We start from the raw sequence: 12,555 nt of genomic DNA, 5'->3' as shown, positions 1-12,555 counted from the left end.
TCAGTTGACACAAATTGGCTCTATCAACACTAGATTAACATTTCTAACATTGTGAGCTTAGTAGACACTAGAGAACATGGATAACACTACATAACTTGGTTGACACTAAGTAACTTAGTTGACACTGTGGAGCTTGGGTAACACTAGAGTTTCCATCACTTGCACTGAACAACTCAGTAGATAATTTTTTATTTGGTATGAATTGTACATAGGTTTTAAAGCTTGATAGCAACTAAGAAAGTTGGTAGAAATGAAACCAATTGACTAAGTGTGAGTCATTAATAGACAAATTGACCTTAATGTAAACAATTGCCCCCTTTGGCATTAGTAACAAAAATAATTCTCATCCTAAATACTAAATACTCAAAATTATAAATAAAAACATTCTTTTATCATCATTTTGTGTCTACAACTCAATAACATACTCTAGTTTTCAGATTTTTCAAAATTTCTTTTCCAAAAGATGTTTTCTGCTTATTTCTTCATGTATCTATATAATACTATACTTCTCCCTAATACATATACTTTATATATCTGGAGTATTGCTCCCCCATAGATATTTTTTATTGTTCCATTACATGTTTTTACATATACTTCTCCCTCTTTATACATATATGCATTCATCTATACTTCTCCCCATTTTTGACATAAATGAAAAAGGGGTATACTAAATGTTAATACCAAAATGTGAGAAGAATTTAGAGTGAACCTTCAAGATTAATGCCATTTTCTTATCCCAATTTTCCTCTAACACCTTACTTGTATGCAATGTAATCTAAACTTTTTCTAATAACTTCATCATGTGATCATCTATGGAGAAGTTAGTGTCATGAATGAGTGTCTTAGCATGTGCAATGTGTATCTATAATGCATCCATATTTGGAAGAATCATGCTTTGGATTTATGCATGTGTGGCCTTTACACTAGCTTCTTCCTTTAATAATTATGCTTGCCAATTTGTTAGAAATCTGATCTTTGAATAATGAGCAAAACTATAGCTTGGGTCAAGTAAAAACTAGTGTACACTTCCCTTCATGTCTTCTTCTATCTTTGATATTTTATCTTTAATTCCTTGAGTGAAGATGTGTGTGTGTCTGTATCAAAACTTAACAAATAATAAAGTGACATTATTTATAGATGTCTCCAATGAAACAAGAGTAGTAGACAATTGTACTTGGTTTATTACAATTTTTTGGGCCACTTGTTCCAATACCTTGTTCTCAAACTTTCTCTTTGCTCTTAATAGCAACTTATCTTGTCCATTCAAGTCTTCATTAAATTTCTAGACAAATTTTGCTAACTGGTCCAAAATAGGTTGCATACTATCAACCTCAATACTTAGTGCCTTTAAAAATATGTCCTTTATATCTTCAAACACTTGGGTTTCCTTTCTCTTCTCTTCTTTAAGCTTTTGTTTCTTAGCTCTCTTTTGTAGTGATTCTCCTAGGGCATTCATTTTATTAGGAGTAAGGGTAGAGATATCCCAATTTGGAATAAATACAACCTCATCTAGATCAATTTCTTCTTTTTTACCCTTACCCTTATCTAAAACTTTAGTACTTGGTTGAGACTTTTTCTCGACTGTCATTGTACTAGCTATGGACATATGTAGAATAGAAATGTAATAGTATAAACTATGGGCTAGCAAAAAATGTACATATGACACTAATAGCAGAAATAATTTATTTTTTCATGATTGAACTTGATAATGGAAGCACTTTTTTCTCGACAGATGAAGTGTTGGTCACTTCAATCAATGGAATACTTAGGCCAATGGGTCCTAAGGTTGGTTGGGTTCTTGGTTTTATAGTGGTAATCACAATCAACTCATTAGAACATTTATTTGAGCCATATTACACTAAGGATTTGCTTAGAGAATGAGGAATTTAGGCTATTACTATTGCTACAATGTTTTCTGCATCAGTTTCCTCAATGCTTTGAATCTCTAGAAGACTTCCTCCAGTAGCTTCATGTTCTTCTTCCTCATCATCCCAATTTACATCATCTACTTCATCATCTTTTTTTTCCACATCCTCTTCCTCATCATCATTATCATCTTTTTCATTAATATGAACACCAAAATTACTAGGTTGATGTAGATTGGAGATGTTCTTCCATGTTTTTGTAGCTTCCTTCACTACATTTTCAATTTTTTTGAGAAGTATCATGCAAGTGTTTAATTTTAGTGTCAACTTATTTTCATTCTCCTTCAAATATTATTTCACATCCATTTTACTAAGACTTGAGATGAGTTTCCTTAGAGTTTGTTCAAAGATTTCTTTTGCAGTCTTTTTGGCATACTCTCATCTAGGCTTTATTGGTTGCATAAGCTCATTAGGAATTTTTTGAGTGAGCTCATCAAGAGAATACTTCTATTTTCCCAATTTGATCATAATGGTGTCTTCAATCTATCTTTTCTCATTTGCATTTATTGATTCATATTTGAGGAATATGAAGCATGTTATGCCAGTTCCTTCTTCCATTTCCTTTAACTTTTCTTGAAGTGTAGGTGTAGGCTTTTTGAATATAATATTCTTAGCATCCTCTTCACCTAACTTTGATTTCTTCTTGGACTATGGTACCCTTCTTGTGAATACATTAGTGGATAACTTAGTAGTTCTAGTTAATGAAAACCTTTCCTTTCTTCCTTATAGGTTCTTCTTCCTCAGATTTCGTTTCCCCATCTTCATCCTCTGCATTATCTTCTTCCATGTCATCACCTTTTCCTTTTGTTAGCAAGAGAGGAGAATTTTCTTGTCTTAATTTTTCTATCCTCTTTCTTCCTTTTTCAACTTCTTGAGGAAGCTTAATTTCAAGATCTATTCTTTCCTTGGCTTCTTCATAAGTCCCAAAATAAGGTGCTTTAGGATTTACAAGCTCAATCAACAGTGCCTAAATGATATATTTGGTGTCATCAATGTTAACTTCATACTCCAAAGGCTTAATCCATACCACTCTAGGTATGACTGCATGAATATACACATTGTCACAATCTACCATGAAACAAATATCATCCTTGTAGTCTTATACAAGCTTCTTAGGTATTGTATATCTATTTTGCATCTTCTCTTTGAATGATTCAAATTAGTTTTCCATGATGCTATCAAATTTTTCACCCATTTCTTCTATATAATATTTATTTGATATGAAGAAAGGAAATATTTTCTTCATACTATTGAACATTTGGAAGGGAAGAATTTTTGCACAAAGAAGAATAAACAAGTCAAGAGTGATCCAAACTTACATAGATTGTTCTTGGAACCTTTGATGCTTTCCATGTTCTTATTGAACTGATTCAATAACAACTCAACAAGGTCGAATAGCATGTTCATTCTTCACTACTTTGAGAGTCAGATCAACTACCTGACATGCCACACTATTGAGATGACTAGATTTATAGATCTTATGAGAAATCACATGAATTTCAAACTTTAGTTCCATGTCTATGATTCCTCTTATCTTCATTCATCTACCATCCCACTTGGCAATAATTTTCTTCACTAGTTCAACTTGACCTAGGGCTTTGGTCACTTTGGCTTTGTTTAATATTGGAAGACCAGTGATTCTATTAATCATCTTCCTTGTGATTAGAACGGGTTGGTATAACCAAAACTTTCCTTTGTGAACTCAGCTCAAAATAAATCTTATCCACTTTGACTAAAAGTCCTTTGGTATATGTGACATATGCATCAAGTCCTTGGCTTCCAAATGTTGATGCTCAAGTTTTAAAATACCATTCATAGATAACTTGTTCAATCTTCATTCATCTCATGAGTGCCTAGCTCTTAAATAGAATAGTTAAAATATGAATAGATATCATGTACAAGCAATACCTTCGGTGGAATTTGCAATTGTGCACCAGTTGATTCGAGCACTTCTAAAATTTCCAAACTCAACTTGAAATTTGGTACCTTGCAATGGACTCCTTGGACCAACATTTTAGTCCCTTTCTTATTTTTCCTATTGGAAGATTCCATGCTCAATAGGGTTTTTGAAAACTTAAAATTTCTTCAACAACAAAAACTCAAATCATTCTTATGTTATAAAATCAATCTTTGCATAATAGCTCTTGAAATTCATGGTGAAACAATGCATTCAATTTCTTCCTTTTTAATGAATTTCCTTTTTACAATCATCATTAATGCTTAGTATGTTTACTCACTCAATGAGAGACTGTCTTCCACTTAGTTCAACCTTTAATGCTAGGTAGACATTCATAGCTCAATAGAATCATTATCACTCAATAGAGTCTTCAACAATTCATTGTCCACATACAATACTTTAGTGTATCCCGACCTTTCTCAGTAGGGTCTTGCAAGTCAACCTAGCTCAGTAAGGTCTTGAGTTTCTATAAACACTTGATGACCCTTGTACATCTTGAATGCTAATATAGATATCATCTTCTTTCTAGCTAGAACTAATGAGGGATGTCTACTTTAGAATCTTAGTTCTAGTTATTCCCATAGGGATTTAAGTTGAAATGCTTGAGTCACCCAACTCTTGAGTGACATCTACCTCATGACTTGGGCTTGAATTCTTAGGAGATTTTGGTATTCATTGTTGCTTCATCTTCTTTCTAATATTGTTATCCTTTTCTTTCTTTTCATCTTCAATTCTTCCTATGTTCATATAGTCCTTAGCAAGATGTCCAAGTTCTATACATGTGAAACATCTTTTAGTGGTATCTCTTTTCCTCATATGATGTTTCACTAAATTTTCTTCAATGTTTCCAAATTCACCATAGTAGTGGCATCTACACCATATGTTATAGTCCCATAAAAAATATTACTTTCACAATCTATTATTCTGGATTCAATTTCTTGGTTTTTCTTCAGAAGATTTGTGTCCTTTTTTATTGTAGCTATAGCATTTTCCTTCAAACTTAGATTTCTCCTTGCATTCACTTCCACTGTGACCACATGCTTATTGAAGTTATAACACTTTCTATAGAATTTTTCTTTACCATTACTCCAATATTTGTTTGATGTATGACCTATCTTACCACAATGATTGCAAGTTTGCCTTTGATTCTTTTGAGCTCCTTGCTTGGATGATTCATCTTCCTCTGGGTATCCTATTCTAGCTATGTCTTTGTGCCTATACTAACTTTGTTCATTCAATTGATTCATACTTTCTTGAGATTTCATCATCCTTTCATTGGTTTACTTTTTAGTGCCTAGATCATATTCTATAGTCTTTCATTTTCTTATCTTTTCTTGCTCAAATGATAGTTGATTGATTTTATTATTTTATTATTTTATCTCTTTCTTGTCTTTGTCTTTTTCCTCCATGACTTCACATAATCTCAGTGATTGGATTTCTTATTACAGTTTCAACTTTATAACTTCTTCTTGAAAATTAGAATTCTTTTGCAATAGGTGTCTAATTGCTTGATCAACTTCATCTAAATTTCTCTTTGGATAGATATCTTTGAAATTCTTTCTTTAGTGTAGATATTGTCATTCATTTATACTACAAGATCTTTCCTTCTTTTCAATGATTGAGATTTTCTCCTTTGCTTTCCTTAGTTTCCCAATGGCCAATTCAAGATCCAACTTTTCATCGTCAATAGCCTTATCTAGCTTGTATATCTCCATTACCTCTGATCTTTGCTCAAGCTGTTAAAATTCTTCTATGAGAACCACAATGCTCTTATAGAAATTGTTTGAAATATGGGGTAGGAAAGCTTAGTGAGAGGGGAGGGGTGAATTAGGAACCAATGAAACTTTATCATATTTCACTAATTAATCATTTATATAATATTTAGATCTAATTGCATGCATGAAAGAATGAAAGCAATAGAACATTGAAAACACTTGACACAAGATATGGCAATGTAAAAGCCTTCAAAATAGAAAGTAAGACTAGGGTGGGGATGATACCCACAAGCTTTAGTACTAGATTATAAAGTTAACCTATTAAGGCTTACAATTGGTCACTTCTGATGATCTGCCCTATTAGGAGAAATAAGGACTATGAAGTCCGCCTTATGAAAGAATTTACAAAACCTAAAATGAAGTATGAATTCAATAAATAGATTTTACATAAGACTATTAAGTCTACCTTGTTAAATGATTTAATAGATATAATTGTTAGGATTAAATAATGGCTAATCCCTGATTTGCAACTCTGATTTTTTGGTTGAGATTCCTTGAATTGAAATGATCATTGTGCTATGATAGATAAATATTTGTTTTATGTTATACTACTTGTAGCCTTCTTAATTCACACTATTTCTTATTCCATTCTCATGTGATACTTATTTGGATATGATACAATTCTTTACATATATACCAATCTCAAATTATAACTTACTGAACTATGCTACAATACAAGTTTCACCAAAATCCACAAAATCATCCTAAGTATTGTAACTTAGGTTCTAATTTTTTTTTTTTTGATGTTATGATAATCAAAAATTACTACCAACACTCAACATTGTTTGGAACTTGGTTGATGAAGAGGGTTGGTTCATATTGATCTCTTCCAAGGAGCTTAAACTTGGTCAACATTGTGTGACTTGGTGAACACTGTGAAACTTGGTATATACTGAATCACTTCATTAACACTCCTTGGCTTGGTCAACACTATATTTGCATTGCTAACACTAAAATCTTAGAAGATACTGGAAAACATGGTTAACACTAAGTAACTTGGTTAACTCGATTGATACTATGGAGCTCGGTTAACACTAGAGTTTCCATCACTTACATTGAACAAATGGGTAGATATTTCTATGCTTGGTATGAACTATACATAGGTTCTAAAGCTTGATAGAAATTGAGAAACTTGGTAGCAACAAAACCAATTGCATAAGTGTGTGTCACTAATAAAAGGATTGAGCTTAATTTAAATACTTGTCTCCACCATGGATGACTTTTAAATTCTCCCACATTTCATACCATGTCTTTACTTCCTCTAGATCTTTTGAATTGTTATAGAGTGCTTGTCATCGCATTGATTATGGTCATTAGTATCTTCCTCTCCTTTAACTGGTCAACACTCAATTGGCTAGTTGGTTTAATATATTTTACCTCTACATTGGTCCAATAAGCATATCCATCTATCTTTAAATGTAGGCATGTCTTTCTACACCATTAGATATAGTTCTCCCTAGAGAAATTTTGTTCATGTCATTTAAACATATCAATCTTTTCCTCGAGCTACTAAACTCTCATCTCTTGAGGACATATTCTTTGATACCAATAGTTGGTCCTGAGTATGGGTCATTCTAGCAAAATCAATCCTTGAAGATGATATCTATAATCACTCTTCTTGACAATTTGGGATTCCACCTTACCTCGATTCTCTTTTCTCCTTGGAAATATTACTATTTCTATTTCCATTCTATCTATGTTCATATTTTTCTCTTATCTTCTCTTAGAAGCCTCAAACCATGAATTCAAATTTTCAATTATCACCCATACTACTACCATGGTTTCCCATTGTAGTAGTGTGCCTCTCTTTTTAGATGTATCATTTTCATATGGCAGTCATAGGTTTCATGTGTGCGTGATTATTTTCTCTTCACTCAGAATAATTCAAATTCAAATTCTTCAAGTTGTTCCTTAATCTATTCCCCCATCACCATTAAATGTTATACTGAGTTTAGTTGTGTCATGTCCAAAATCTATAGGCAAAAAAAAAAGCATAGAATTTTTTTTTGATAAATAAGATAATATGGTTGACAAAGGTTTAGATGACCATAGGCACAATGAAGCTAGATACAAGATCACCATTGATAATTAATAGGGTTACAACTCAATTTGATCAATATGTCAAGAAATTATTTGAGTGAACTGAAAGTCCCCTCTATAACTTAAAAACTAGATCGTCATAACAATTTAAATCATTTAACATTAGGAGAATTCAAAGCTTTAGATGATCAATTAAATTTAACTACGCAACACATATTAATTACGTTTAAAATTTTCTGATCCAATCAAATTTATTAATTTTAACATTTACAATTAAAATTGAAATCTAGTCTTATTTTAATTAGATCAATAAGTAAACCTAAACATTATTCTAAACTATTATGAAATTTAAGTTGAACATTAGAAAGCCAATATTACGATTAATCTAACTAATTCATAATGGTATTAAACTTCATTAATAAAATACTCAAGTTATTTTAATTAGAATATACACATTTCGAATTAAAACTTTTAAATAGAACTAATTAAAAATCTAACATCTACGTTACTATTACATACTAACACCCATACTAACATAAAAACCTTATCTCTCTTCCTAATATAATCAAACACCTACAAATCTAACTAAATTTTTAATGCTACTCTGATTCAAAATTAAATATAAATTTAAATCCTAACTATCATTTTAAAAAAAACTAACCTAATACTACATACTATCTACTGCACAACTAAAACTAACATTAAAAAAAATTAACCCAACAACACTACTACCTTTCCCTCCCTAGTCTTAGGATCTACCCCACCCCACTACCCAAGGCAGCACGCTGCCCAAGTCCGTGCTCTGCAAACTTGTCCCCACCCTTGTGTGAGGTACATGCAAGACTCCCTGTATGTGGGGAAGGAAATCTGGGGTAAGGGGAAAATGGGGGTAGGTTAGAAAGATCCCCACCTACTAAAATACTTTATTTCATTATATATATATTTTTAAAATAATAGAACTCCCCTATTACTCTCCAAATTGGCATGACATGTCATAAGTGCCCAGTGTACTCATGCTAGCGAGTTGTTGCGATGACCATGCTTAGCCATGAGAAGGGTAAAGAGAATAAGAGGTGAGGGGAAGAATAATTAAATGGGTGGACTTATAAATATTTTTCTTTGATTAATAAAATGAATGGAAATGATGGCCCAAGCAAGTACCCTGACCCCTTAGCCAATAGGAGTTTAATGCAAAATTTTTATGGGTGAAAAATGTCAACAAGATTTTCTATTAAATATATTAATTTCAAATGTATTGTTTTATATTCCTTTTGAAAAACATTTAATAATGATTAGTTGAAATCCAAAAGAGAAATTTAGAGAATATTCTCTGTGACTAAAAGGGAATTAAAATTTTTGCCATACATTTTCTAGAGAGGTATTTCACTCCTACAGATGTACATTTTTATTTTGGAGCCAATTTTGTCTAAGTGTTGGAATGCTTCTCATTGCTATATACATATTTATACAAGGAGTGATTTTTAACCCAATGAAAACATTGATTTCCATTAACTAGCATACTAGTCCAAGGAAGTGCATAAGGTTATATTTTCTTTTGTCTTTCATTCTAGAATTCATGTTTTATCAATCATCATAAACAAGGTGAGTGTCCCATTTATCCAGAATTCAAGAGATGCATATTTCTTAATCAAATCTGATTGAGTCAATTATGAAATTTAACAATGAAGGAGTTAACCTTGTGATCACAATGTAGGATTTTTATCTCATCTTAATACTTAAACATTGAATTTGGAACTTCAACATATCAAATTGCTTTTCATTAACATAATTAAAAACTTGAGAATTCATAATTCAAAGTCATTATCTATAAATCTATTTTCTCACAACATATGCAAAATTTGAAATCACATGAGAGCAATACAAGAAAGTTTTCATAATCTTTTTCTTTCTCTATTATTTATCTTGCTTCAAAGCTCCATCAGGAAAGAACCAGTAAGAAAATCTGATGTCTTTGCCAATACATCAAAATTCAAATACATTTTACATAATATTACAATTCAATTGAAATTTCTTCAAGGGCTTTCACAAGAGAACTTTTTCAATGTCTTCAATGGATCAAGGAAACCATGGGAGATGCAAGAACCAACATGGAAGTAAAACAACACAATGAGATGAACAATTCAAGCATGCATCCCCAACCCAATTTTGCACAATAGGTTCAACAATGAACCAAAATAGGGGGGAGGTAGATTTTCTCAATAGGAGATGTCAATCACCATACCATAACATAGCCCTTTTGGGACTAAAACTTCAAGAACTTCCATTCTTTTACAAGGCCCTTTTGAGGCTACTTCCACAAGGATTTTCATTCCTTTTCATATTCAAGAATTCTCAATAACAACAAGGTATGGGATGACAAGTAGGGGCCGATACACCCTACCCTTTTTCCTTCCTCTCACCATGAGAGGAGACTCTACACTATTGAGGTCCAACTAAGGCCCTTCCTCCAAACATGGCCACTTCTTTCCTATCCAAGGGTGAGTGATACCAAAAAAATCCCCATGAAATCCCCTCAAAACACAAAATATCAAAAACAAGCATGAGAATGGCATCAAAAGAAAGACAAGTTAAGATCCCTCCCAATCAAACCCAACACAAAAGCAAGAAATATAAGACTACACAATGCCTTATGCCTGATTCAAGCAAGATTCAAGCATGAACACATTAAGAAACAATTTCAAGGAGTGGAGAACTCCTACCTTCATAAAAGAGTTATAGCAAAATGGTTGTTTGAGAAGAGCTTTTCCTTTCCTGTCTTCAATCTTCAAACTTTCTCCAAAACTAGAGATTGGGTGACAAAACCAAAACTACTCCAAAAATGCCTCTAAGTATGATCTTTAACTCAACTAGACTTCAAGTAACCTCAAGATGGATTTTTGGTTGACCAACTCAAGTAAAGAGACAATCCATTTTCGCAATCAACCAAAAGTAGGGTTTTTGAGTGACCCTAAAAGTCAACCAAGGAGATTAAGGGGTTGGAAAGTGCCCACAACCCATACCCTTACCCTTAGGGTACCTTAATTTGATGTTTTTAAGCCTTAAAGACTTAATAAGAACAAACAAAAGCTAGGCAAAAATAGTATGACCAACTAACAACCTTTAAAGAATTACAATACAAAGATAGCACAAAATTAACAAGTGGTTTAGTTTCATCTTTCCATTGAGTTTTCCTAGCTAAATTTCCTGTGCACTTATTGCACAAATTAGTAGATCAAGAAATCACATGTATTATGTAAATTACGTATCAGAAAAATCATATAAATTAAGGCATCCATTTTCTAATAATCAATTGTTTATCTAATTCTACTCATATTTCTGACCATTAGATTTGCATAATCAAAGTGTTAGTTTTGCATTCATTTACTTTATCATTACACATGTTCATAAAGCATTAAATGACAAGATCAAATAACTGAAGTAAAGCATCACACAACATAAAATAGCATAATAATGTCCAGTGCATCAAATAATGTTCTGACATATCAAGTCATGATTATCAAAATAGTAATGTATCATCGATGCTAGGATGGGTCAAGGTGAGGCCTCACATCCTCCCCCACTAGGCATGAACTTTCTCCTAGAGTTCATAAAAAAGATATGGGTACTGAGACTACATCTGTGCCGCATCCTCCCATGAAGCTGTAACCTCATCATAGCAATCCTACTGGACTCTAACCTGGTCCAACTCTCGACCTTGAAGTGCTAGGGTCCATCCGGTGATAATATGGATAGGCTCCAGTGCTAACTGGCCATCCGACTCCACCTGCAAAGAATCCCAATCTATAATATGAGACTCATCATAAATGTATCCTCTAAGTACTAAGATTTGAAACACATCGTGGATGCATGACAGGCTAGGTTGCAAGGATAAATGGTAGGCAACTGGTCCTATCCTCTCTAGGATCTCAAATGGTCCAATGAGCCGAGGTGCCAACTTAGAGCCCTTTCCAAATTGAATTGGACTTTTTTGTGGTCACACACTCAAGAAAACTCTATCACCAATCTAATACTCTTGAACTATCCTCTTTGCATCGGCATACTTCTTCTGTCGATCATGTGCCTCTCTCAAGCATTTTTTAATTAGAGTCACCTACTGCTCCATCTCCTTAACCAAGTAAGGGCTAATGGATACTAAATCCTTAATCTTGTCCCAACTCAAAGGCATCCTGCAAGTTCTTCCATACAAGGCCTCATAAGGCGTCATACCTATGGAGGAATGGTGCTCATTGTTATAGGCAAACTTGACAAGATGAAGGTATTCCTCCCACTTGACTTGATGGTCCATCATGTACATACGCAACATGTCCTCCAAAACTTGATTCACTCACTCGATCTGCCCATCGGTCTGAGGATGGTACGCCATACTAAAATTGAGCCTAGTGCCCAATGCTGCCTGCAACTCTCTCCAAAAAGATGAAGTGAACAGAGAGTCCCTATAAAATATGATCTTACAAGGAATTCCATGAAGTCTAACAATATCTTGTAGAAAGACTTGAGCTATGTTCTGTGCTATGTATGTAGTATGCACGGGAGAGAAGTGGGAAACCTTGGTCAATGTGTCAACTGTCACCAAAATGGCATCATGGCAATGAGACAACAAGGGGAGACCAACAATAAAGTCCATAGATATAACATCCCACTTCCACTCTACAATCTCATGAGGCTGAAGGAGCCCACTGGGATGATGATGCTTTGCCTTCACCCTCTGACACTCGAGGCATCTTGCAACTATGTTAGCAATTTGCACTCTCATGCCTAGCCAATGATATAACTGTATCAAACTTGCATGTAACTTCTTAACATCGGGGTGCACTGCATAAGGTGCTATGTGAGCCTC

This window comes from Cupressus sempervirens, chromosome 1 (assembly GCF_028749045.1).
Source record: "Cupressus sempervirens isolate cs-2001-9-10 chromosome 1, ASM2874904v1, whole genome shotgun sequence".
NCBI classification, from domain to species: Eukaryota; Viridiplantae; Streptophyta; class Pinopsida; order Cupressales; family Cupressaceae; genus Cupressus; species Cupressus sempervirens.
Note: the sequence above shows the minus strand (reverse complement) of the source record.